The sequence below is a fragment of the Stegostoma tigrinum genome, unplaced genomic scaffold (genome assembly GCF_030684315.1).
Source record: "Stegostoma tigrinum isolate sSteTig4 unplaced genomic scaffold, sSteTig4.hap1 scaffold_89, whole genome shotgun sequence".
Lineage (NCBI taxonomy): Eukaryota > Metazoa > Chordata > Chondrichthyes > Orectolobiformes > Stegostomatidae > Stegostoma > Stegostoma tigrinum.
The window spans coordinates 834,469-862,456 of NW_026728814.1; positions in this window are offsets into that span (position 1 = coordinate 834,469).

Sequence of the window (27,988 nt, forward strand, 5' to 3'; positions counted from 1 at the left end):
GCCATTCATCCCCTCAAACCTATTCCATATTCCAATTGACTCTGTTCAGTAAAGTGTTTATCAATCTCAGCCATCACTGTTCTCTTGGGAAAACATTTCCGATACCTTCAGACCAGACAGCATAAGACGTTGGAGCAGAATTAGCCATATGGCCATCAAGTCTGCACTGCTGTTTGATTATGCTTGACAGGTTTCTCAAAAAAATAGTTATCTCGCCTTCTCACCATAACCCTTCATCTGCTTATTAATTGAAGGGCATCTGTCTCTCTCTTAAAGACATGGCTGTGTGTGTGTGTGTGTGTGTGTGTGTGTGTGTGTGTGTGTGTGTGTGTGTGTGTGTGTGTGTGTGTGTGTGTGTGTGTGTGTGTGTGTGTGTGTGTGTATATGTGTTTCTGCTTTATGGCAGGAGACAGGGTGTTCATGGAGGATTGTCCTTCAGACTGGAAGCCTGTGATTAGCGGTGATCCACAGGGATTGGTGTTGGATTTGCATCTGTTTTTCATTTAAATAAATGATTTAGATGAAAATTATAGAAGGTATGGTTAGCAAGTTTATGGATGACAGTGAGACTATTTGAGCCGTAGACAGGGAAGGTTATCCAAGATTACAAAGAGATCCTGATCATGTGGATGAATGAATCATAAAAATGTACAGTATGGGAACAAATCATTTGGCCCAACATGTCCATGCTGACCAGATATCCGAAATTAATCTTGTCCCATTTCCCAGTGTTTGGCCTATATTCCTCTGAACCCTTCCAATGTATATAACCATCCACGTACCTTTAAAATGGTGTTTTCACAAGCCTCCAGCATGTCATCTGGCATTCATTCTTATGTTTCTTAAATCTTTCCCCTTGCAACTTAAACCTGTCCCTTCTAATGTTTGACTCCCCATACTCTGGGAAAAAAACCCTGACTATTCATTCTATCCATGCCCTTCATGATTTTATAAACATATATAAGGTGCACATTTTGCTCCAATCAACACGAATGGCTGTGCTTTCTGTTATCCCGGGGCTGAATTCTGAAATTCAACACTGATACCGCTTCCTTCTCCATCAAGTCACATTTCTGGAAAAAGTTTAACCAACTTTTTCAGACATTTTATGAAATACATCTGTGGGATTTGATTCTAGATCTTTGTGCCCAAAGGTGGAGACATTACCACCACACTGCGATGGCCCCTGAATCTGCAACCTTACTCTCCTGTATATTTGCTCATCAACCTGTTCTGACAGGCTTTGACACACCTCTGCGACTGGCAGGAGTTGGATCCAGAACTTCTGGCCCAGAGCTAGTGACATTGCCACAGGTTCAAGGATGGAAATCGAATCCAGAGCTCTGGCACAGAGGCATTTTATCCATTACACAAGACCGAAGTCATGCCCAGATTTTGAGTCACATTTTGCCTGCCAACTGAGTTTGAGTTTATCAAATTCTGGTTAACTTTACTGAAGTACACAGGGAAGATTTTTCAGTGTTGACCAAATGCAAGGTACTTGCCTCAACTATAGCATGTTGGGTGCATGTGCTGTGCCATTTAGATAAACTAATAACATCTTAAATTGCTTGGCTGTGATTTCCAACCTTAATGGTTATTATCTGAAACCCTCCCTCGACTGACACCTTCTCTCCCTCCTCCTGGAAACCACCCCAAGGCGTCTTACTCTCCCTGACCTCTTAATTTCCAACTGCCATTGAGACATCAAACACCTCAACCTCTCCAGCCTCTCACCCACTCCAACCTCTCCCCCACAGAGCATGCAGCCCTTTGCTCCCTCCGCTCCAAGTTTGACCTCGGTATAAAACACACGGACAAGGGAGGTGCAGTTGTAATATGGTGCACTGACCTCTCCATCGCCGACGCCAGGACCAGCTCTCTGAAATCTCCTCCTACCATCCCCAGGATCATGACCCCACCCCGACCACCAAAACATCATCCCCAAGACTATCCAAAACCTCATCACTTCAGGTGGCCTCCCACCCACAGCCTCCAACTTCATCATTCCCCAACCCCACACCACCCGCTTCTATCTCCTTCCCAAAATCCACAAACCTGACTGACCTAGTCGACCAATTGTCTCTGCCTGCTCCAGCCCCACTGAAGTTGTCTCCACCCTTGTAGACTCAATTTTCTCCCCCTTGGTCCGGGAACTCCCTACCAACGTCTGTGACACCACCCACGCCTTCCACTGCCTCCAAAACATCCGAATCCCTGGTCCCCAACACCTCATCTTCAGAATGGACGTCCAATCCCTACATACGTGCAGTCCCCATGCAGACGGCCTGCAGACCCTCTGCTCCTTCATGCCCCGCAGGCCCGACCAGCCCCCCGCCACTGACAACCTTGTCCATTTAGTTGAACTCATCCTCAACCTTAACAACTTCTCCTTCAATTCTCCCACTTCCGACAGACAAAGTGGGTGGCCATGGGTAGCCGCATGGGCCCAAGCTATGCCTGCCTCCGTGTAGGGTACGTGGAACAGTCCCTCTTCTGAAGCAACACTGGCCCTATCCCCCACCTCTTCCTCCGTTACATTGATGACTGTATCGGTGCAGCCTCATGCTCCCACGAGGAACTCGAACAGTTCATCCACTTCACCAACTCCTTCCACTCCAACTTTAAGTTTATCTGGACCATCTCTGACAACTTTCCCTCCATCCAGGACCTCTCTGTTTCCATCTCTGGCAACCACCTGGAAACCAATATCCATTTCAAGCCTACTGACTCCTACAGCTGCCTAGAATACACCTCCTCCCACCCACCTTCCTTGCAAAAATGCCATCCCCTATTCCCAATTCCTTCGCCTCCGCCGCATCTGCTCCCGAGATGAGGCATTCCACTCCCGTACATCTCAGATGTCCAAGTTCTTCAAGGGCTGCAACTTCCCCTTCAAGTGGTCGAAAACCCCATCGACAGGGCCTCCCGTGTTTCCCACAACTCATCCCTCACAACCCCTCCCCGCAATAACAACAAAAACAGAATCCCCCTTCTCCTCACGTTCCACACCATGAACATCCGGACCCATTGCAACATCCACCGGCACTTCCGCCACCTGCAATCGGACCCCGCTACCAAATCTGCTTTCCGGAGGGACCACGTTCCTCGTGACTCCCTTGTCCGCTCCACACTCCCCACCAGCCCCACCATCCCCGGCACTTTTCCCTGCAACCGCAGGAAGTGCTACAGCTGCCCCGACACCTCCCCCCTCAAACCCATCCCAGGCCTCAAGAAGACTTTTCACATCAAGCAGATGTTCAACTGCGCATCTGCTAATGTGGTATATTGTATCCTCTGTTCCTGATGGGGCCTCCTCTACGTTGGGAAACCAAGCGGAGGCTTGGAGACCACTTTGTGGAACACCTATGCTCGGTCTGCAACAAACGATAGCACCTCCCAGCCGCAAACCACTTCAACTCCCCCTCCCATGCTTTGGACGACACGTCCATCCTGGGCCTCCTCCAGTGCCACAGTGATGCCACCTGAAGGCTGCAGGAACAGCACCTCATATTTCGCTTGGGAACCCTGCAGCCTAATGGTATCAATGTGGACTTCATTAGCTTCAAAATTTCCCCTCACGCTACTGCATCCCAAAACCAGCCCAGCTCGTCCCTGCCCCCGTAAACTGTCTGCCCTTTCTCCCACCTATCCACTCCTCCCACCTCAAATCCTACCCCCACCTCATACCTCCCAGCATCATCCCTGTTTCCTTGAACTGTTCTTCTCCTCTCCACCTATCTGATCCTTTATCTACCTTCTATCTGACTTCCCCTCTCTGTCTATTTATTCTAGAATCCCCTTCACCTCTCCCATTTCTGAAGAAGGGCCCAGACCTGAAACGTCAGCTTTCTTGCTCCTCTGATGCTGCTTGGCCTGCTGTGTCCATCCAGCTCTAAACCTTATTATCTCCAATTCTCCAGCATTGGCAGTTCCAACTATGTCTGTAAACTGCAATGTTAGCGAAAGAAATTCTGCAGACATATTCTGCACTATGAAGAATCTCAATTAGACATTACTGAACACCAGACATGACCAAAGAACATAATTTCGAACCCCAAAAGATCATATTGCAGATCACTATTTCCTGCCTCTAATGTGTGACTGCCCTCCCCTAAAACCATTAAATGTTACAAGGCAACAAACTATATTCGAGGAATAAAAGCAAAGTTGCTGGAAAAGCTCAGCAGTTCTGGCAGTACCTGTGAAGGAAAAAAAAACAGAGTTAATGTTTGGGGTCCAGTGACCCTTCCTCAGAAGTTATGGTCACTGGGAAAATGTCAGTTTATATGCTGAAAATAGGGAGGTGGGTGGGGTAGAGAGTGACCGAGATGCTCGGGCCCAAAGAGCGAGAAAGAAGTTGGACAGACAAAGGAGTTGCTAATAATCAGCCTGGGAGGGTGAGTAGTTGCTAACAGGGACTGTTAGTGACTAACAACAGGGAGTGTGTAATGGCAGGGTATGTGGTAACAAGGCCTGGTGTGTGCAGTGGGGTGTGGGACATGGGAGAGTTTAGGCCCTAAAATTATTGAACTCAATATTGAGTCCGGAGGGCTGTAGGGCCTCAAGCAGAAAATGAGGTGTTGTTCCTCCAGCTTGTGTTGGGCTTCACTGTAACACTGCAGCAAGCCAGAGACAGAGCTGTTGCCCAGGGAGCAGGGTGGTGCATTAAAGTGGCAGGCAACAGGAAGATCAGGGTCTTTTCTTGGGAGCAAAATGTAGATGTTCTACAAAGCGGTCGCCACGTCTACGTTTCGTTTCCCCAATGTAGAGGAGACCACATTGTGAGCAGCAAATGCAGCGGACTAGATTCTGGGAAGTGTGGGTGAAGTGTTGCTTCGTCTGGAAGGTATGTTTGTGCCCTTGGATACTGGGGAGCGAGGGAGTAAATGGGCAGGTGTTGCATCTCCACTGGTTCCAGGGGAAGGTGCCGTAGGGCTGTGGGGAATTGTTGGGGGTTTGGACCAGGGTGTCCCAGAGGGAACGGCCCTGCAGAAGGCAGACAAGGAAAGGGAGAGGAATATGAGTTTGATGCTGACAGCTCGCAGAAAGTGGCGGAAATGGTTTCTGATGATCTACTGGATGTGGATGCTGGCGGGATGGTCGTTGAGGAGAAGGGGAACCCTATCGCTGTTGTGGGAGGGAAGAGAAGGAGTGAGGACAGAAGTGTGGGAGATGGGTCAGACCTAGTTGAGGGCCCTGTCGACTACGGAGCTGGGGGATCCTTGATTGAGGAAGGAGGTGGACATGTCGGAGGCTCCCTTGTTGAAGTTGGCCTCATCTGAACATGTGCGACAGAGACGGGGGCCCTGAGAGAATGGGATGGAGTCTTTACAGGAAGTGGGATTGAGGATGTATAGTCCAGGTAGCTGTGGGTTTGTCATGGACATTAGTGGCCAGTCTATCCCCAGGAATGGAAACAGAAATGTTAAAGAAGGGAAGGGAAGGGACAGAGGTAGACCAGATGAAAGTGAGGGCAGGGTGAAAATTGGAAGCAAAATATTTGAAGTTTTCTAATTCCAAATGAGAGAGAGAAGCAGTACCGATGATATTAATGATGCATTGGAGAAAGATTAGTGGGTGGAGGCTAGAATAGGACTAGAAAAAGTTCCACGTACCCCATGAAGAGGCAAGCATAGCTTGGGCCCATCTGAGTACCCATGGCAACCCCTCTTTCCCGAAGAAAATGAGTGTCCTCATTTGGTCTGCAGTCCATCCCCCATCTGGCTCCTCCTGCCCGCACAAGCACAGAGACTTTGTAAAAATAAAGACCGGAGTTTGTAGGCCTTCTGGAGACGGGAGGGCCTTTCAAAACATGTCAGGGTTGTTTGGGGGGTGGGTGTGGTGTGGGAATATCCCTCACTGGGCTGTGGTGTGGCAGATTTTGTTTAATTTGCATAAATATGAGACATTGCCTTTGGTAAAACAAACAAGGGCAGGACTTACACAATTTAAATTAGGGCCTTTGGTCATGTTGCAGAACAGAGACGAGGCCATCAGGTATAATTCTTTGAAGTGTGAGTCACACATAGACAGGCTGGTTAAGAAGGTATTTAGTTCGTGACCTGCTTTGCTCAGACCTTTGAGTTTAGGAGTTGGGGTGTCATTTTCATGTTGTACAGGATGTAGGGGAGGCATCTTCTGAAGTACTGTGTCCACTTCTGGTCGCACTGTTATAGGAAGGATAATATTAATCTGGAGAGGGAACAGCAGAGATTTACCGGGATGTCGCTGGGAATTGATAGTTTGAGTTATAAGGAGAGGCTGGACAGGCTGGGACTTTTCTCAGTTGTGCATCGGAGATTGAGGAGTGACCTGATTAAGGTTTACAAAGCTTGAGGGGCACAGATAATTTGAAAGTCGGTAATCTTTTCTTGGGGGTGGAGGTTTTCAAGACAATGGGGATGTTTAAATTTTTGAGGAACAAATATCTTAAAAGACATGAGGAACAATTATTTTACAGAGAGTTGTTCGTGTATGGAACAAACTTCCAGACAAAATGGTGAATGTGCAGACAGTTACAACGTTTAAAAGACATTTAGGCAAGCACATGAAGAAGAAATCAGTTTGGATGGTGTTGTGAGCTGCTGCCCTCCCAGTACCTCTCTCTATAAATCCCTGATGGTCCCCATCATCTGCTGCTGCCTGTGTAGTGTCATGTGGAGACCAGCAGAGGGTGGCATTGCATCACATCAAACAGTACAGAGACCGTCAGACCTGCCCCACACAGAGACCCACAGAAACACCTGCAAATACACCGGAACTGACACAAATAAGGGGAGCCTATCAGAATGTCTCTGTCTCTGTGGTTTGTCAATATTTCATTCATTCCATCTGGTGTGTGTCAGGATTCCTGTTATTCCGTGGACAGCATTTCATTATTTGAGTCACTCCATGAGAGTACATCAGTATTTGCTCTCTCCAGTGAGTGTGACAGTCTTTCAGTTGTTCCATGGGGACTGTGACTCTGTGAGATTTTCAATGCTTGATTATTGAAGATGTAAGGACAAGTTGGGAGACTAGTAAATATTACAGGTTAGTTACAGTATCTGAGCTGTCTGAAGGACGAGGTGTCGGAGGGAGACTCCGTGCTCCCTTCCTGGGAGCTGGTGGGGACGATGTGTTGTGAGCCCACCCTCCTGCCCACCGAGACCGTGGGGATTCCATTTATACCGGCTCGATATAAAAGGGAGATGGCATCAGGGGCACAGTTTCTAAGCTGTGCCAGGTGGAAATGGAACTGACAGTGGGTTTAAAGTGAGAATTGCCCTTCACTGAACATTGCGCCTTACTCAGTCGGTGGGACGTGGATATTTTGGAATCTCCACACGGGCCGTCCTGGTTCTCTCCGGCTCATTCCAGGGCCCTCCGCATGCGGTGGGGGAAGGTGGGTGAGGGAACGGATGTGGGAAACACCACCTCCCTGCTTGGCCCTTTCTGTCCTATTCCAGGCTGTTTCTCCTGGAATAAGGGAAAGGGAGGGTTGGAATGAAGGTGAATGTGCATGGCCCTGCTGTTAGTGATGGTGTAGGTGAGGGGGAAGGTGTGAGGTGTCCGGATTGAATCAGTCCACAGTGTTGGATCCATGCAGTGTTTTCAGTGTAGGGGAGTAGCGGAGGTGAGAGAGAGAGTGAGAGAGAGAGAGAGAGAGAGAGATGGAGCAGAGAGAATACGATGATACCTACCCTGACACAGCGGGGAAGGTTATTGTTGCTTGTCCTGTGTTGCTGGACATTTCTTCAGACTGCAGGCACTGCACTGAGCTGGGTGCTGAGCTCAGGCCATGCTCGGTGGGTCTGGTGGTGTGGTTTCCTCTGCGAAAAGAATGGTCCTCCTTTGTACTAGCCCATACACCAGAAACTCTGTGTCCGTTTCGATAAATCTTGGTGCAATTGCCCCTTATCTGCCAGGCTCGAGGTAAACTGTGCAGGCTGGCTCCGAACTGAGAAAGTGCAAATGTGTGCCCATTGGCCTTTTAAAGATGGTATCTGCACCAGGGATCATGGAATACCCGGGCCATCCAGGCGATGGGAACTATTACCAGCCATAATGGTTGGGAGAATCGGGCTGGCATTGAATGGGAGGAATGGCATGGTGTGGGGTAGGTAGATAATGAGGGGACTTTGATAAGATAGCATCCGAAAACTAGCTCGGCCTCCTGCAGACTATCCCTCTGTCACACTCAATTAAAATATCACTGAGACAAATTATTGTTAAATTCAGCCCAATGAGCCAAAGAGTGTGCTCACCTTACTCTCAGTCACAAATGCAGAACAAATGCTCATTCAAAACTCTCCATCATCTGAACTCACAGTAATATCCTATTCACACATCATTCCTGAAAAACTGACCCATGTTGCAAGATGCCATCAAAATGTCTACATGTCAGCATTCTATAACTTGTGAACACATCCTTCCATGGCACAGTCTCTCCAATCCTCCCTCTCTGTGTCTTTGTCCAACCATCCCATTTGTTTGTATTTAAAAGGATGCCCCACCATCTCCCTCTGGCAGTGATTTTCACACTCATGGCACCCCTTGTCAAGGCACATTGGAGATATGGAGCTGTAAATGGATGGGAGCTCCACATCCTGTCACTTCCAGCATGGGCTGCAAGTTTCCCCAGGCTGGGCAGCGATTTAACACAACGTTACCGAGCACTGCACTGGGGTGGTCTGTACAGATCTACACACTGGGAGGCTAGCTGCTCCAGGTTTACAGATCAGTTCAGTGGTGTTCACTTCACAGCCCCCCGTGCTGAAGAGATACCTGATCCGGGTTTATAGAACAATGCACTGGTGTGGTCTGCACAGCTCCCCGTGCTGGACTGATATCTATTTGGCTGGTGTGGCCTGCACAGTGTCCCACTCTGGACAGATTGACGGGTTGTATTGAGCAGGACACGAGCCTGGTCTGCACAGTGTTCCATGCTGAACAGATATTTCATCTGGGTTTGTGGTGTCTGGGCTGGTTCTGTGAGGTGGATTGAGAATGTGACATAACTGACCACTTCAGCTGATCTGGCAATGCCTTTAATTTGTGTTTGCCAGTTGTGTTGAGTTTGGGGAGAGATTCCCACCACGAGGCTGAGTGGGTCTCACAAAAACTGATGGACAGAAGGACCTTAGTGTTGACTCCATCACATTCTGTAACCGACATTCCCCGGAACATTCTGGAACTGACATTCCTCGGAACATTCTGTAACTGACATTATTGGTGAATGGTTGGATGTCAGTTAATTGAATAAAAGATAAGATCCCGAGGAAAAAGATCCCATTCCAGAGAGAAGGAGACACTGTTTCAAAATCGTCTCAGGCAGTTAAAGAGGTGAATACGTTTACCCTGTGTTCATGTTTCTTCAATGGAAAATTGACCGCAATTTAGACTCAATGACAGAAATTTACAACCTCCGTTTGTCTTCAAGAAACTGGGAGAGAATCCTTCAGGACGGCAACGTCTTCATCCTCTGTATCAGGAACTGTGAAGAAGTGACCTGTGCCTGCTCTCGAGAGTTCGAGTGTGTAGGAATGTTCCAGAAACCATCTGTTCTTCTGGATGTGCGTTCGTATCTTTAGGGAGGGAGAGATTGTTGTGTTTTCTGTTACATTTCAAAAAAAAAGATCCATTACTATTTTTTACTTCAGCCTCATTTATTTTCAATAAATCAGTGATACATTTGAAAATGTCACTGGGTCCTCAATCAAACTGGTAACTTTGCCTCCAGGCTGATGTATATTTTATTTGTTTTCCTTCCTCACAGTTAACATAGTGACGATCTTCGTCCTGCTTCATAAAGATTGTGGATTGTCTCCATGTGTCAGACGTTACCTGGGGGCCATGGCAGTGGCGGATCTACTGGTCATTCTCCTCGACCTGATCCTGAGGCACATTCCCATTGTTTATGAGGAACAGTTTTATTTCCTGAAGTCCATCCCCGTGTGTAATATCCACGCCGTCCTGCTTTATGCAGCCACTGACTGTTCTGTCTGGTTCACCGTCACTTTCACCTTTGATCGATTTGTGGCCATTTGTTGCCAGAAGCTGAAAAGTAAATATTGCAGTGAGAAAACGGCGGCTGTGGTTCTGGGAACAGTGACTGTGCTGAGCTGTTTAAAGAACAGTTTCTGGTATTTTATGCTCACAGCTCGCTATTGGCTGGTGAACGTCCCCTGGTTTTGTGATGTAACAGACGGTGTTTATGACTCTCGTGCCTGGGTCACAATCGAGTTCCTCCACCACATTCTAACCCCGACTCTCCCATTTCTCCTGATTCTGCTGCTCAATGTTTTCACCGTCAGACACATTTTAGTGACCAGCAGAGCCCGCAGGAGACTCCGGGCTCACACCAATGGGGACGGTCAGTGTGACACAGAAATGAGAAATCGAAAAAAATCCATCATTTTACTGTTTGTGATCTCGGCCAATTTCATCCTGTTATGGTCGATCTTAATGGTGTTTTCTATATGGTACCGGATGTGGTTTCTGTTGTATTACTCTGTGTATTTACATGGCTTTGTGCGGGAACTGGGCTTCATGCTGCAGCTCCTCAGTTGCTGCACAAACACCGCGATTTATGCCGTGACCCAGACTAAGTTCAGGCAGCAGCTGAAGAATGTGCTGAAATATCCCTTTACCCAAATTCATCAATCAATCAAATTCACTCATTAATCAATCGATCCAGGATTTTCTCATTTCAGTTCAATGTTTCAGCAATGAAGCAGCCTGTCGCTATGGTAACAGGCTGAGGGTAGTGCTGGTTTATCCAACCTTAGCCCACAGGGCGTTACAGGGAAACATGTCAATGTTTCTCTCAACTCACAGGCCAAAGAGAAAAGGCACCATTCCACTAACTGTAACTATTACTTCACTGTGTAATTAAATAAAAAGGAGCCAGGCTGCAGAGCAAAAATGTTTTTGTCTGTCTTTGTGTTGAAGAAGCTGAGCTGGGGAGAGACAGACGCGGCCCCAGGTCCTGTCCTCAGGGAAGGGGAGGGGACTGGGGACATGCTCAGGACATGGGTTTAAGTCAGTCTGTCCTTGCTTTCACCTGTGGGTCACCCATTCTGACCCGGCCTCGACAAAATTCATCTCTCCCTCCGTTACATCTCCCTCCATATCTCCCTCCGAATCTCATCATGTCCCTCTCTCTCCTCATTCTTTTTACTCCCCTCTTTTATTTGCAGACCCTCTCTCCCACATTCTCGTTCACACTCTCTACTTTCCAACCTCCGTCTCTCTCTGGTTTTTGCCAGCCCGTATGGCTCACTTCATCTCATCCTCTCTCACCTCCCATTGCTGGGGGAACAGTGTGGGTTGGTAATAGGATGGTGCTGGGGACCATCGTATGGGTGAAGGCCACGCCTGTTGTTAAAGGATTAGTGTAGTGGGGGTGCAGCAGGTCAGTGGGAGGGGAACAAAGTGGGTGTAGGATCCCTGGCATTTTTCAGGGGAACAGTACTGTGGTGGGGCTGAAGGTCATCCCTGTGTGTGTTGGGAACAATGGACACTGCTGTGGGAAACATCTAGGTGTGGGTACACATGCCATTGCCATGGGCCAGGACTGAGTGTGTCAATCTGGTGATATAAAGCATCGGAGTAACTGAAGTACAAACAGTGAAAGCAGCTTGTGACTGACACAGCTAAGGGACCACCCAAACCGCAGATCAGGTCTGAGCTGTGCAGACCTGCCGAGGGGAGCTGTGAATGGAGGTGGACAATTCGAGCCATAACAGGAAGAGACATCTCCATAAATATTCCCAGAGCCAATGCTGAGGGAACACAGGACATCTTTCCACTGACATGGCAGAACTGTTTGCTTCCATCTTCAATAAGAAGTGTCGAGTTGATGACCCATCGGTTCGATTTGGATTGAGTTATTACTGTCACATGTACCGAGATACAGTGAGAAGTTTTGTTTTGCATGCAGTACAGCCATATCACACAGGTATGCCTTTTGTATCTTCTTATTGTTGCCCCTCCTGAGAACATCAATGTCCCTGATGTCAATCTTGAACTAATTGACTCCCTCCATGTAATATCAGGAAATGGCTGAAGGAACTGGACATTACAAAAGCTGTAGGCGCTGACAGACTTTCAGCAATAACACTGAAGGGTCATGTTCCAGAACTGGCATGGACCCAAGCCAATCTGTGCCAGTATATTCACAGCACTGGCATCTACCCAATGTCCTGAGCGCAAAAGGAAGAAAAAAATCCCAGTCGAGTTAATTGGCATCCGATCAGTTACCTCCCAATGTTCAGTGAATTGATGGAAGGGAAGTGGACAGGACTCTCAAGCATCACATTCTCAACAACAAGCTGTTCACTGACACTCTATATCTTCTAATGTTCACTGTCTTTGTTCATAGTCTCGATTTGCTTGTTGTTTTAGATTTATCACCTTCATTCTGACTGGGAAGTGGCGTTCAAACACAATCACATCAAACATGAGCTTTCTGAATGGTGGGCCAGAGAGAGAGAGAGACAGCAAGAGAGAAATGTAGAGAGAGTGGGGGAAGGAAGAAATGGGAGAGATGGGAGGAGTGTGCGTGAGGGGGGATATGGTTGGAGATAAACGGAGAGGGTGAGAAAGAAAGAGAGAAAGGGACATAGAGAAGGAGGGAGGGAGAGAGAGAGAAGAGAGAAAGAGAATGTGCGAGCGCAGGGTAAGAGAGAAGGAAAGAGAAAGGCTCCCCTGTCTCACCACTGACTTGTCCCTTGTGTTAAAGTGGTAACACGCCACTATCTGCTGGCTTCCCCTGCCACTGCACAGGGGATGGTGAAGGGTGAAAAGCATAAGGGGTTCAGTCAGAGAGAAAGAGAGAGGGGCCCGGTCACAGCAACAGCAACACACACACAAAATGTGCTGGCACGGAGAGGAAAGCAAATATACTGATGCTTGTCAGAGTAAATATGTTCATGTTCAGAAATGTTGTGTTCCCCCTGCAAATGTGGAAATGGTTTGCCTTTGGGCATTTTCCTGACATTATATACATTTAATAGAGTATTCCCTTTGCGAATGTATTCAAGTACCTTCGAGTAAACCATTTTGTGAGGAGGCATGGAGAATCTTATTACACTTTCTGCAATTTGTCATGTTTTGGAATCTACTCTCCCAGATCCTAAGCGGGAAAAGAAATCAAATGTGAAGGGAGTGAGATCAGCAGTGGGCTTGTTCATGTCTCGTTCTGCTAATATCTCAGGGACAACATCTATTGGACAAAACTTCTCTGTGTCTCCAAAGACATTGTTTCAAGAGCGAAGCAACTGCGTGTCCGGAGATGTTAAAACACTGCGATGCCTTCAAAGGAACAAAAAATCAGCGGTTTGTGTAGAGTCGTCAGGAGGCCGCCAGAGGCAGCCATCGTATCACTTTAAACACAAGAGGGAGCGAGAAAATGAGTTTTTAATTCCTAACTTTTTAATTCATTCATGATTCACTCATTCAAACATCCCTCCAAGGAGTACGCCTGCAGCCAGAGATAGAAATACAGATACATACACACAGAGACACACATATGGAGACACACATTACCAGGACAGGTGTATCACTTTAAACAAAAGAGGTAGAGACAGAATGAAAGAGGAGAGGAGGTAAAACACATTTCAATGGATTGACACCCAAGGCAAGAGAGACCCCACTCATTCTACCCCTCCCTTCCCCCCGGCTCACTCTCCCCCCTAACTTTCTTTGTCAGTCCTACACTAACTTTCTCTCTCTTTATCCCTCTGTCTCTTTCCCTGGGGGTGTCACTCTGCCTGCCTGTGTCTTTCTATCCCTGTCCCGAGACACAGGCACAGAGACACACACAAACAGAGAGACAGACACTAATGCACACACTCATAAACACTAACTCACACTCACGCACACAGTTACAGAGACACACGGACATATTCATACACTGAAATATATATACACAGATCTAGAGAAATAAACTAGGGATCATTTGGACAATGAACAAATGTCCACTCGTGCAACAGATCCATGTCACCATTTGATGTACATCGCTGAAGTGGATTTACGTTCATTCCCTGAAGCTCATTAAAAGTAAACTCACGGACTTTGCTGGTCAAGTTCAGCCCCATTCACACCTCGTGTTGGTTTGTGTGAAAATACTATGTTGCGCTGTGGGATAAATCTGTGTTCCCTGGCTGCAGAAGATTCTGTTCCCTTGTCTGAATAAAAGTGTTTGGCAGCTGGTTTGAACCTCCAGCTTTGTCTCTGTGTGTATTTCAGGTCTGAGGCGAGTGTGTGTGTGTCTGTGTGTCCGTGTATCTCACTCTCTTTTTCTTTCTCTTTGTATTCCTGTCTCTTTCTCTGAAAGTCTCTCCTCTTGTCTCCCTTTCGCTCTTCCTCTCTCTCTTTCTCTCTCTGTCTCTTTCTCTTGCCTGTGTCTCTGTCTCTCACAGAGTCAACTCTTTATTTCATTCTCCCCCTCTCTCACTGGCAACTTCTCTTTTGGGCCCCTCCCTCACGCTTTGTCCCTTCCATCCCCATGTCTTTTCCCTCCACTTTTATTTGTCTTTTCTCTCTGCATTTTTCACTGCATTTTTCTTTGCCTCCTTCTTTCCCCACCCCCCCCCCAAAACGTGACGTTTAGATTTTTGTGTATTCCAGTTTTGACCCCCGATACTCTTTTCATTTCACATTCTCCCCTCCTCCATTCCCCCGATATTTCCCTCAACACGTTTCATTGCCTCCTAGTTTTGCCCGTTTCGCGACCCTCCGGAGGTGCATCTTCAAATATTGCCACCCCTTCACGGTATTGTACCCCATCTACACATTTTGTGCCCACCAAAACTATATTGTCCCCTTAGATACTGCACTGCCCCCGTACAAATATTTAGCCCCCACCTGCCAAATTTGCGCTCCGAGTATTGCATTTCCCACATTTCTGTTCCCTCCAAATACCGAACAAAAACAAAGTTACTGGAAAAGCCCAACAGGCCTGGCAGCATCTGTGAAGGAAAACGTTTCGGGTCTCGGGACCCAGCTCTGAGGAAGGAACCACGCACCCGAAACGTTAACTCAGTTTTCTTCTTCACAGATGCTGCCAGACCTGTGGGCTTTTCCAGTAACATTGTTTCTGTTCCTGATTTACAGCATCCGCCATTCTTCCGGTTTTTATTCACTGCAGATATTACCCCTTAAATGTGCCCTCCATCCCTATTTTGGAGCTGCCCCCGCCCCCACTTTGTGCACTCACAAATGTTGCTCTCCCCCACCCACCCCCCCACACAGGTTTGGGCCTGACAGAGGCAGAGGGACAGACAGAGCCAGGAACAAACAGAAAGAGAGGGAGAAAGGGATAGGACAGAGCGACAGGGACCGACAGAGGGAAAGGAACAGAAAGAGGGAGGCAGGGAGAGAGGGAGACTGACAGCTGGAGAGGGAGGGAGAGAGAAAGGTAGGCAGGCAGACAGACAGAAAGAGAATTTGAGAGGATAAAAAGAGGCATTGACTGGGGAGAGAAAAGCCATCAGGAGAGAGGGAGACAGTAAGGAAACCATTACAATAACTATTCAGCACCTGCAATTCCGACATTGAGTACAAACCTGCTCCCAGAGAAAGGGACAGGGATAGAAAGACACAGGCAGGCAGAGTGACACCCCCAGGGAAAGAGACAGAGGGATAAAGAGAGAGAAAGTTAGTGTAGGACTGACAAAGAAAGTTAGGGGGGAGAGTGAGCCGGGGGGAAGGGAGGGGTTGAATGAGCAGGAAGGGGAGAGTGAGCGGTGGGGGGGAAGGGAGGGGGAGAGTGAGCGGGGTGGGAAGTAGGGGGAGAGTGAACGGAGTGGGAAGTAGTGGGGGAGTGAGTGGGGGAAGGGAAGGGGAGAATGAGCAGGAGGGGGAGACTGAGCGGGGGTGAAGGGAGGGGGAGAATGAGCGGGGGGAGGGGGAGAATGAATGGGGCGTGGGGAGAGTGAACGGGGTGAGGAGGGTAGGGTGAATGGAGCGGGAGTGGGAGAGTGAACGGGGGGAGGGAGGGGGAGAGTGAATGGTGTGCGGGGAGAGTGAATGGGGGGGGGTTGATGTGAAGAATGTGGGAGCGGCAGGCAGTTGGGAATTTGGGGGGAGAGGGAGACGATGGTGTCAGACTGTTCAGCAAACCCCTTTGCCTTTCTGCTACCCCAGCCACCAGCCCAGTTCCAGCTCCCGTCTGTGGATTCCTCACGGCAGAACAATTTGATTCATTCTCTGTCTCTGTATCGTACAGAGTTTCAGCTCCTGGATTAATTCTCCTCAGGGATGGCGGGTGTGAAAAAGACGGAGTCTGAAATAAAATTTGAATAAAATTTTACAAAAAGCATCAAAAGCACAGCAAGATCCCAACCCTAGCTACATTTCACAATCTGACAACCTGTCCCCCCACACAGCAAGATCCCACCTCACTCTGGAACAAAGTGGAACACCTCAAAGTTTGCAGACGAACCCATTTGGATGAGAAGGTTAGCGGTGATGAGGATACTGAGATGGATGCAGAATATCTGGACAGGTTGGGTGGGTGAGCAAATCAATGGCAGATGCAGTATAATTTGGATAAAAGTGAGGTATTCAGTTTTGAAGCAAAAACAAAATGCAGATTACTACCTGAATGGCTGTAAATTGGGAGGGGGGAGTGTGCAGGGAGACCTGGGTGTCCTTGTGCACCAGATGCTGAAGGTAAGCATGCAGGTGCAGCAGGTGGTAAAGAAGACAAATGGTACGTTGTCCTTCATTGTGAGAGGTTTCGAGTACAGGGGCCAGACAGGGCCTTGGTGAGGCCACACCCAGAATACTGTGTGCAGTTTTGGTCTCCTTTTCTGAGGAAGGATGCTCTTGCTCTCGAGGGAGTGCAGCGAGGGTTTACCAGGCTGGTTCCAGGGATGGCAGGACTGGCAAATGGGGAGAGGTTGACCAGGTTAGAATTGTTTTCCATAGAGTTCAGATAAACGAGGAGGGATCGCATACACACTTACAAAATTCTGATAAGACTGGACAGGGTAGATGCAGGGAAGATGATTCCGATGGTGAGTGTGTCCAGAGCCAGGGGTCACAGTCTGAGGGTTCGGGGTAGGCCATTTAGGACGGAGATGAGGAGACATTTCTTCACCCAAATAGTGTTGAGGATGTGGGATTCATTACCACAGGAAGGAGTTGGTGGCAAAACATTGAATGTGATTAAGAGGCGACCAGATACAGCACGTGGGGTGAACAGGGTTAAAGGTGATGGGGAGAAAGCAGGATAAAGTTCTTGAGTTGGATGATCAGCCAGGATCACGATGAATGGTGGAGCAGGATCCAAGGGCTGAATGTTTCTGGAATCCGACACAGTCACCCAGCAGCACAGCAAGATCCCACCACACACTGCCTTCCACACTCTGAGGCTTCCACACCCGACCGCAATACAGCAGAGAAACAATTGAGATCCTATCACTGGCTGACTTCCCAAATCTCAAACATTTTGCAAATGAAACGAAAGGCCAAAAGCAGTGTCAAGACAAAAAGTTGCAAATATTGTGCGCACCTTCCTTTTTGGGATTCATCATTGCAACTGCTGTGTTCTCGGTTTGATTCTGAAATAGGAATGAAGATTTTATTGCTCCTGCCAAAACTCTTAAAATGAACACAAATTCCTGACATTAAAAGACAAAAAGGAGATGGCTCTGTCAGTATCAGTGAAAGTTTTACATCAGGGATGAAACCAAAGAGGAGGAAGTCATGAAATCCAATGACTCCGCGTGCTCAGACACAGTATTACAAAAACAACACGTGGTGCTTATTAAAGCTTACCGGATTCTTTGAGATTTAGTCTGTTGGACACAAAAAATAGTTTTCCTTCTGGGCAATCTTGCACCAGAGTGCCTAATATCAGAATGAGGTCTTGCACATTTAAGATGACGAAACATTTATACTCTCAGATGGTGGTGAATCCATGGAATTCCTCACAGCAGAGGGTTGTCACATCTTGGTCATTAAGTGTATTCAATGGTGAGAGCGACAGATTTTTATTCAGTGAAGGTATCAAGGGTTATGGGGAAAGGGAAGAAAGTGCAGTTCAGGATTATCATATCAGACACAATATCAGTAAATGGTGGAGCAGGCTGAGTTGTTTGGATGGTTCCTTTCTACTTCTAAAGTTCAGGATCTTAATACAAGACTGTTAGGCTGACCTGAGTGAAATTTGCCAAGTTAACGTGCATGGATGCCCTCTGGGCTCTGAACCAAGGTGAGACGTGCAAAGGACAGCACACAAAAGCGAGTCATTGAGGGTGATTGATCCAGAGTGATGATATATCAGGGTAAAGAGTGAAAACCAGCCTTCAGAATCCCAAGATAGTAGGAACTGTCGATGCTGGGAATCTGAGATAACAAGGCGTAGAGCTGGATGAATACAACAGGCCAAACAGCATCAGAGGAGCAGGAAAGCTGACGTTTCCATTCTGGGACCTGAAGCATCAGCTTTCCTGCCCTCAGAACCTACATTGGGCCTGGCGGCATTAGGCCTACGGTTAACTCTCACAAACCATCATGGCCCTTCAACTTTCCTGACGTCCCCACAATGGATTGTTTTAATCTATTTGCACGTCAGACAGTTGCATCTGGCTTTGCTGATATGGACCTGTAATATGCAGTGAAGTGATTCTGACTGGTCCATGGCATAATTCTGCTTCTAAAGATGCATCAGTATTTTGTATTTATTGCTGTAAATGTTAAACATTAAAAGGCCATGCCAGCGAAGGCACTGAATCCTCATCACTAGACTACCAGAGTCGAGCTCTGTTCATCCTGGACACTGTTTGATTTGGCATTACAATCTCCCATTCTTCTGCACATGATAGCCTCGGCTCTGTATCGGATTTGTCACAATGTCTTTGTGTATGATGCACAGCTATTCTGTAACCTATTGCATTGCAGTTTCTAATGCATGACTTTGCAGTTTAGTGGTTTGTCCAGTGCTCTTGAGTTGCATTCTTACTGGGGAGTGAGAGAATTTTCATCACGTTCTGCAACCAACATCCGAAGGAGCTCTTTAAAATCATTTGAAATTATTTCTCATTAAATAGTATTAACACCACCATGTCATTTCCTCACCCAGCCGGAACTACATTTGAAACAGCACATTCCTCTTTGTCCTTTCAGGTACTTCAGGAAGATCATTCGGAAGGACGGAAAACAGCTGACGTGAGCAATGCTCCAGTCAGACAGAATAAACTGCAGAGTAACGGGGAAACAATTGGGGAGTAATACGGACAGGGGAGGGGTCGAATTTTTTTCTTTCTTTGCTGTAACCAGACACTGGTTTTGAAGTATAAATTATGGCAATCTAAGCTAGATGGGTGAAATAAAGGTAATAAAGTGTGAAGTTGGATGAACACAGCAGACCAAGCAGCATCTCAGGAGCACAAAAGCTGACGTTTCGGGCCTAGACCCTTCATCAGAGAGGGGGATGGGGTGAGGGTTCTGGAATAAATAGGGAGAGAGGGGGAGGCGGACCGAAGATGGAGAGTAAAGAAGATAGGTGGAGAGGAGAGTATAGGTGGGGAGGTAGGGAGGGGATAGGTCAGTCCAGGGAAGACGGACAGGTCAAGGAGGTGGGATGAGGTTAGTAGGTAGGAAATGGAGGTGCGGCTTGGAGTGGGCGGAGGGGACAGGTGAGAGGAAGAACAGGTTAGGGAGGCAGAGACAGGCTGGGCTGGTTTTGGGATGTAGTGAGTGGAGGGGAAGAGCTGGGCTGGTTGTGTGATGCAGTTGGGGGAGGGGACGAACTGGGCTGGTTTTGGGATGCGGTGGGGGAAGGGGAGATTTTGAACCTGGTCAAGTCCACATTGATACCATTGGGCTGCAGGGTTCCCAAGCGGAATATGAGTTGCTGTTCCTGCAACCTTTGGGTGGCATCATTGTGACACTGCAGGAGGCCCATGATGGACATGTCATCTAAAGAATGGGAGGGGGAGTAGAAATTGTTCGTGACTGGGAGGTGCAAGTGTTTTTTGCGAACCAAGCGGAGGTGTTCTGCAAAGCGATCCCGAAGCCTCCGCTTGGTTTCCCCAATGTAGAGGAAGCCACACCGGGTACAATGGATACAGTATAGCACATTGGCAGATGTGCAGGTGAACCTCTGCTTAATATGGAAAGTCACCTTGGGGCCTGGGATGGGGGTGAGGGAGGAGGTGTGGGGGCAAGTGTAGCATTTCCTGCGGTTGCAGGGGAAGGTGCCGGGTATGGTGGGGTTGGAGGGCAGTGTGGAGCGAAAAAGGGAGTCACGGAGAGAGTGGTCTCTCCGAAAAGCAGACAAGGGTGGGGATGGAAAAATGTCTTGTGTGGTGGGGTCGGATTGCAGATGGCGGAAGTGTCGGAGGATGATGCGTTGTATCCGGAGGTTGGTGGGGTGGTGTGTGAGAATGAGGGGGATGCTCTTTGGGCGGTTGTGGCGGGGGCAGGGTGTGAGGGATGTGTTGCGGGAAATGCGGGAGACGCGGTCAAGGGCGTTCCTGACCACTGTGGGGGGAAAGTTGCGGTCCTTGAAGAACTTGGACATCTGGAATGTGTGGGAGTGGAATGCCTCATCGTGGGAGCAGATGCGGCGGAGGCGAAGAAATTTTTGCAGCATCGCTTCCAATTCTTTCTGCATCTGTGTGGCTTCGAGAAGACTGAGCCTGTAGGAGTTTCTTTTTCCGAACAGCATTACCCACAGCATCTTCATGTAGGATAGAATTACTCTTCCCCATTCTATTCCTGTATATGTTCTCATATTGCTGCAACGCGTCTTTCGATTCAGTGACCTGTTCCTCAGGCAGATAGCTCACTGTCCTATCCCATTTCTGAAGGAGTTCCTTACCTTTTAGACTAAGTTGTGGCACATCAGAAGCAGGTAATTTGTATTTTGATGCACCTCGTTCTGAGTGTCAGTGACTAATACCTTTTCCTCAGTGTCCATTCCAAAGGCACTGATTTTATTCCTGCCTGTGGCTTTCCTACCATTTGACATGTATGACAGGAATGACAAAATTCAACCACATCTTTATTTAATTCAGACAACAGAATTGCTTTCGTATTTTAACCTCACTCTCCCTCACTCCCAAATGACTTCCTGTCAGTATTTCATGTGCTAGCCACATTACTTCCTGTCTTTATGCTCCCAGCAACAACATTTGGTGCATTTCCGCCAATTTCTCTTCTGCACAAACCTGTTGCGGACTCCATTTTTGCCTTCAGATTCTAACATTAAGATAATAACCATTTGGAATATGTTTTGATTCCTTTTCCGAGTTAGTCTCATGATATAAATATTTTCTTGTTTCATCTTTTTGATGTAACTCCAGGAATCATCAGAACTAAGCACCTCTGCCTGACCCGCTCCCTGTTCAGATGTTTCCTTTACCATTTCATCAAACACGGCAGCTAACTGGAACTTTGACTTCCTTTTTTGTTTTTACTTTTTTTTCCCCTTCTTGCTGTAACTTATGGCTGTGAGATCTTGTTACCATGCATTCCAGAAAAATTCCAGGCTATTTCTCTCTTACCTCCTCAGGCCCCGGTATACCTTTGGCTTCTCCACTACAAGGGTTTGCCTCCTGCCTTTGATCCTGCTCGGCTGTTTCCAATAACCACCTGTATTCCTGGAATTGATGCTCTTTCAATGGCTCCCACTGTCACTTCCCCAGTCTTGATAGGACTTTCCAACCTGATCTTACACAGTGGAATGATACATCTCTCTCCAACTATTCCACAGATTACCACTGTCACAGGTAACATTTCAGAAGGAGTGCAAATACTTTCATCTCTTACTGTTAGAGACTGATAAGATCCCATATCCCTCAATGTTTTTACTTCTTTACCCCCTCCTCCTTTTCTTCCTGAGTAAACCTTATCCACAGAGGTGAAACCTTTATAGAGTTCAGGTACCGTCTTCCTATCCAGTCTGTGACTCGGCTGTGCACTCTCTTGCAGCTTGTTGGGAATCTTTTGGGAATTCCTTCGCTGTCTCCACTAATTGCACTGGCTTAGCATCATTTACCGCATCCTTTTTCACCAGTGCCTTTCTTCAGCTACCAGCACTGTGGCTATGTGTGTCCCACCATATGACAGTGAAAACACCTTTTGCCGGTGCCTTTTTAAAACCACTGGCACTGTATGTTTATGTCTCCCTCTCCATTACAGTGTAAACACCTGGTGCCTCTTGCCTCCTTTACACCCGCATGGGTTTATTTTTTCACCAATGGTAAACCGGTCACTGTGTGATCCACGTTGTTTTTTTTCATTGAAGAATCGCCTGTTTTTTTCCTCGATTCACATCCCTCATGGAATGAAATTGCTGTCGGAAGCTAGATTTCGATTCATGCACGAATATGTATTCATCCGCCACCTCAGCAACTCTTCTCGGTGTTTGAACTTTCAGTTCCTCAACGTGAGTTCTTATCACTTCTGGAAATGAGTTTTTAAACTTCTCCAACAGAATAATCTCTCGATCAACCTCATAAGCCTTTTCTGTCTTTAATACTCTCATCCATCAATCAAAGTTATCCTGTTTAATTCTTTCAGTTTCGACATAGAACTGACCAGGTTCCTTCCTTGTCTTTCTCAACTGTTGTCAATGTGCTTCTGGTCCCAATTTGTAGGCACTCACAATAACCTGTTTGACATCTCCATAAGCTCTTGACACCACATCTGACAGAGCTGCAAACACCTCACTCACCCTGCCTACCAATGTGGTCGAAAGTAACATTACCCACAGAGTTCCTGGCCAGTTTCTGAAAGGAAATGGTAAAAAAAAGCTTCTGTATTCTTTTCATCGAATTTCTACAATGTTTGGATATATTTGTATATATCCTTATTAGGCTGTTGGTTTGATGAGTTTGCTCATCCTCACTTCCAGCTTGTACTTCTCCTTCTGCCATTTGAAATTATTTTGTTTTAAGTTCCAACTTCATCTTATCCAACTCGAGCTGCCTTTGCCTTTCTTTATATCCCAACATGGCTCTTCTTTCCCTTTCTTTCTCTCCTGCCTTCAACCATAATTCAAACTCTCTCTCTTCCCTCTCATTCTCTAACTCCAGTTGTCTTATTTGCATTTTCTTCTCATTTTTCATCTGAACTTGCCTGTTTCTCTGATTACCTAAGTGCTTGACCAACTCCATTACAATTTCAGCCTTTCTCTGACCCGATTCCCTTGAATCCAATTTTCGCCTACATGCTAATTCGAAAATATATATACTTCCTCTGTCTTTCTAAACTTTTTGGGCAAATTTGGGAAGCATCTCCAAACCCCAGATTCTCTTTAGAAATGTTCAGAGACATTTCCCTCACATTTAATTTTACCCCCAACAAGTAAACAAAATTAAACAGATTTTTCTCACCTAAGTTCTATTTCATGATCTTGCACACAAATCTCCCACTCTGTTTAATTCTGTCCAAATGCGTCCATATCAATTCAAATCCTGTGCATGAACTGGCCATATTCCAGACTTGAGCCCCCAATCTGTTAGAGAGGGAATAAAGGCATCCCTTCGTTATTTAAACCAAAACAGAAGCTCCAGACCATTATGGAGGGAGTAGGGATTCCCCTCTAATGACTAAACGTGAGTCACACCGAAAAGCTCGCCTCCCATGTATGATGTTTTAAAAACAGAGATTAAATGAAATCAAATGCCTGATATCAACTTTATATGTAGCAAGTAATAATTTTTTTACTTAACCCTCACAGTGAACAAATAAAGAGAATTACTTGCAAAACCAAACAATATCTCCTGCACTTCCCATCTCACCCCCACCTCTCATACACCTTTTCAACCCAACCAGCATTGCCCCTGATATCAAACCCAGAGAAGAGAGCATATGAACGTGCCTCATATCGCCTCATAACTGCAGCAGTGTTTCTGTTCGAAGGTAGGACAGAAGAGTTATGAGCTCCCTACTCTCAGACACTGTGTGTCTTCCTCTCCCTGTGTCCAAACTTCCGTCTCTCAGAAAGCCCCCATGAAGAGTGAAGGAGAGAGATAGAAATCGATTGAATCAAAGTTAAGATGATTTGAAAGAAAAATAAACAGAGACAAATGAGATCCCATTGCTGACTGACTTCCAAAATCTTCCCAATTGTCGCCACTGTCCCCTGATTTCAAACCCAGAGAATATGAAAGGTTTCAACTGGAATTAAAGGGCAAATACTTTCTGACTGCCCCCAGGTTTTAGTTTCTGAGAGGTTGGGCAATGAGTTAATGGTGAGGAGTCAGTTTCTCCAGTCTCCCTCCCTCCCTAATAGAGAGGGGATATGTGATGGTCTTTTTGAAGCAGGTGGAGACTTTGTCTTGTAGGAGGGAGACATTGAAGATGTTGGTGAATACCTTGCATCTGTTAGTCTGCACGATCTGAGTGCTCGGCTGGGGACATAGTAAGAACCCCGTGCTTTCCTTGGGTTGACTCTCAGAAGACAGATCTGACATCTGCAGTGTGACAGTGGACACAGGCACATCCAGGGCTGTTGGGGCAGGCATCAGCCCCCAATTAGTGACAGTCACATAGTCATTCATAAGAGACATCTCTCAGTCATCATCAACACATGGCAATACTGGTTGGTGTGAGCACCACACAGTTTGTGTTGAGACAGAGAGACATCAATAGACCAGGGCCACGGTCCATCAATTTCTGCATCACCTTAATGGGGTAAATTCACAACAAAATGGGGGCAGCATGTGCTCCTACTGAGTGCCGCTGATGCAGAAAGTGAATATTTTGCAGATGTGATTCCAAGCAAGCCACTGCTTTAACCTGAATGGCACCAAGCACCCTGAGTGTTGTACCTTGTGGATGGTGGACAGTCCTTAGGGAGTTATGAGCTGCCGTATACATGAACAACTTGAAAGAAAGACCTGACGGCATTTCTGATACGTTTGCAGATGATACAATGATAGTTGGGCGGACAGGTGATGTTGAGGAAGTGGGGAGGCTGCAGAAAGACTTAGACAGGCTCGGACAGTGGGCACACAAATGGCAGATGGAACACCACGTGGGAATATGTGAGATTTATGCATTTTGGTACGCAGAATTATATGCATACACTCCATTCTGAAAGATTTTGTGAAATCAAAGGTATTTTGGAGTCCTCGTCCTCTCATATGTTTCATCTGCAGGTTCAGTTTGTGGTGGGAAAAGTAAATGCAATGTTTGCATTCATTTCAACAAGGCTAGAATGCAAGAGCAGAGACGTACTGCTGAGGCTTTATAAAGGCTCTGGTCATCTGCATCTGGAATATTGTGAGCTGTTTGGGCACTGTATCTATGGAAGGATGTGCTGATATTGGATGAGGTCTAGAATGATCCTGGGAGTTACAGCATGTCATATGAGGAACAGTTGAGGACTCTGTGTTTGTACCCAGTGGAATTTAGATAGATAAGGGGAGGGGTCTGATTGAAACTGGCAGAATACCAAGAGGTTGGGATACAGTGAACATGTAGAACATATTTCCACTAGTCAGATAGACCATGGTTCCAGGACACAGCCTCAGATTGAAGGGATGACACTTTAGAGCTGAGATTGGGAGGAAATTCCTCAGCTAGACGTTGGTGAATCTATGGAACATTTGCCCCAGAAGGTTGTGCAGGCCACATTATTTAAGGCAGAGATAATTGGGTTCTTGATTAAAAGCAGAACACGTGTTAAGGGAGCAAGCAGGATAATCGGGATTACAAACATATCAGCAATGATTGAATGTTGGAGGTGATTCGATGGGCTGGTTGTCCGAAATATATTGCTTTCTCTCATGTCTTAATGAGCATTCCATCTATTATTCACTGTCGAATTGTCAGCTTCTGACCTGCTCTTGTACACTTGTATATTCATTTCAATTCGATCTCACATTCTGGTCAATGCTAAGCCCTATGATACAGATGGTGGGAAGATTCAGTGTCGGCCAGCAGTCCAATAATGTGTTGAATGCACGCTGCCATCAGTGAGTCCCATTTGCCAGCAGCACATTGTCTGTACGAAGATTGTCATTTCCAGTCTTTTTTTTCAAAGGATCAATCCTGTGGTGCCAGTGCCATTGAATTCAACACCATCGGTGACATTTATCACAGACTTCAGCAAGAATAAATTATGCAATATTTGAAACCTGTCTAATTATAGGAAAGTCTAAACTGAAGAAATTGAATCTTTACTTGCATAGTGTTCAGAATAATAAACACTTTTTTTTTCTGTTTGTGTTCAAATCAAGCAACTTGTCACATCAAGGTGTTGAACTTGTAATAACTTGCAATGATAAGTTCTATTCTGTTCTCATTTCTTGTGCTGCTCTGTTCTTGTTTTATTATTTATATTATACTGTAATCCCATTCTTCATTAAGTCCTGATTGAAATGTTCTCCGGTGAATATCCTCCACCCGACTTAAATTACATTTAATCTATTTGAACAGGCATCTTGAGGCAGCTGCAGAAGAGAAGAACAGGAAGAGATAACGGCTGATTGTACACCGTGTCCACCATTCGACCAACTTTTCTCTCCAGCCATCTAAAGTTTTTTATTGTAGGTCAGAGAACCTCAGAATTATTACAGCACAGTTAGAGGCCATTCAGCCCATTGCGGTCCATGAGCTGTTCAACTGCACAATTTGGAGACAGAGAGTGTGTATGAAGGTGGACTGAAAGAGAGATAAACAGAGAGAAAGAAAGTGAAGGGCGATAAACTGAGTGAGAAGAGAAAGGGGAGCAACAGACAGAATGAGAATGAAAGGGGTGCGAGAAGAGGTGGAAGTTAAATAAATCAGAAGCCAGAATGAGGGGAGATAGACCGGGACAGAACAAATATCATTGTCCTTTCTTCGAATCTCAACAGCTGTGTCCTCCGATTCTCTGTATTCTGTATATTCTCCAAATTCGCAATCATTTTGGTCAACCCACAGCAGGAGGAATGCAACGATTCAAGAAGGCAGCTCCCCACCACCTTCTCAAGGGCAACTAGGGATGGGCAAGAAATGCTGGCCAGCCAGCAAGGCTCACATCCCACAAATAAATAGAAAATAAAATCACACTTTGAGTAAGTATCATTTATTAGAATTCACATGCAGTCCCTTGACATCGATGACATCAATGGCACAACTCTCATCTTCACTCTCTGATTCTGGAATAACAACCTGAATTGTGTTTGTCAGGTACAGTTCTCTGTTAACATATCCACACCATTTGTCTGTTATTTTACGCACATTTTCCCCTCAGATTAGACAATATTCAATAGGTGCAGGAGTAGGCCATTCGGCCCTTCGAGCCAGCACCACCATTCATTATGATCATGGCTGATCATCCACAATCAGTATCCTAATAGACAATAGGTGCCGGAGTAGGCCATTCGGCCCTACATTATGGACAATAAAATTTTTACTGATAGTGTCATGACTGATCAGTCTTTACAGGATGGATGTAACCATTTATGAACAGATAAGCATGTTTATGTTCCAACAATCCTTTGGCATTAATCCCATATCCAAAGCAGGTTGAATGATTGAGCACAATTGGTTGACTATCTCTAACATTCCTCCTCTCAGTTATGCTCACACGGCCCATCCAAAATGTCTAAAAGTTAAATGTTATTTTGAATTTGAATAAATCAAGAAAAGGGTTAATTGAAGCTGTTTGTTCAGTGTTTGCGATTATTGTCAGTCTCTGTGGATCCTAAACGTGTCACTGGAGAGTTTGCCTGTTCTATGAATAAGGGACTCCTTTCAATGTGTTATCCCACTGCATGCACAGGAACATCGCCTACAGCACCCACAGGGATCAGCAGCTCCAGGGAGAGGCAGAGTGGAGACTGGAGCCTGAGAACAATAGGCTGGAATATTCCAACAATGGACAGGAGTTTACCCGATAGTCTTTACTGGCTTTCTCAGCCTTGAATATCATTAGCATTGCGGATTTATGATGTACTGAAGGTTATTCAGGCTGGTTACTATCCCATCCTTGCTATAGTTGGTGTTCCCGGTAAGTCGCTTTGTCTCTTAAACCAGTTTGAACTGACTT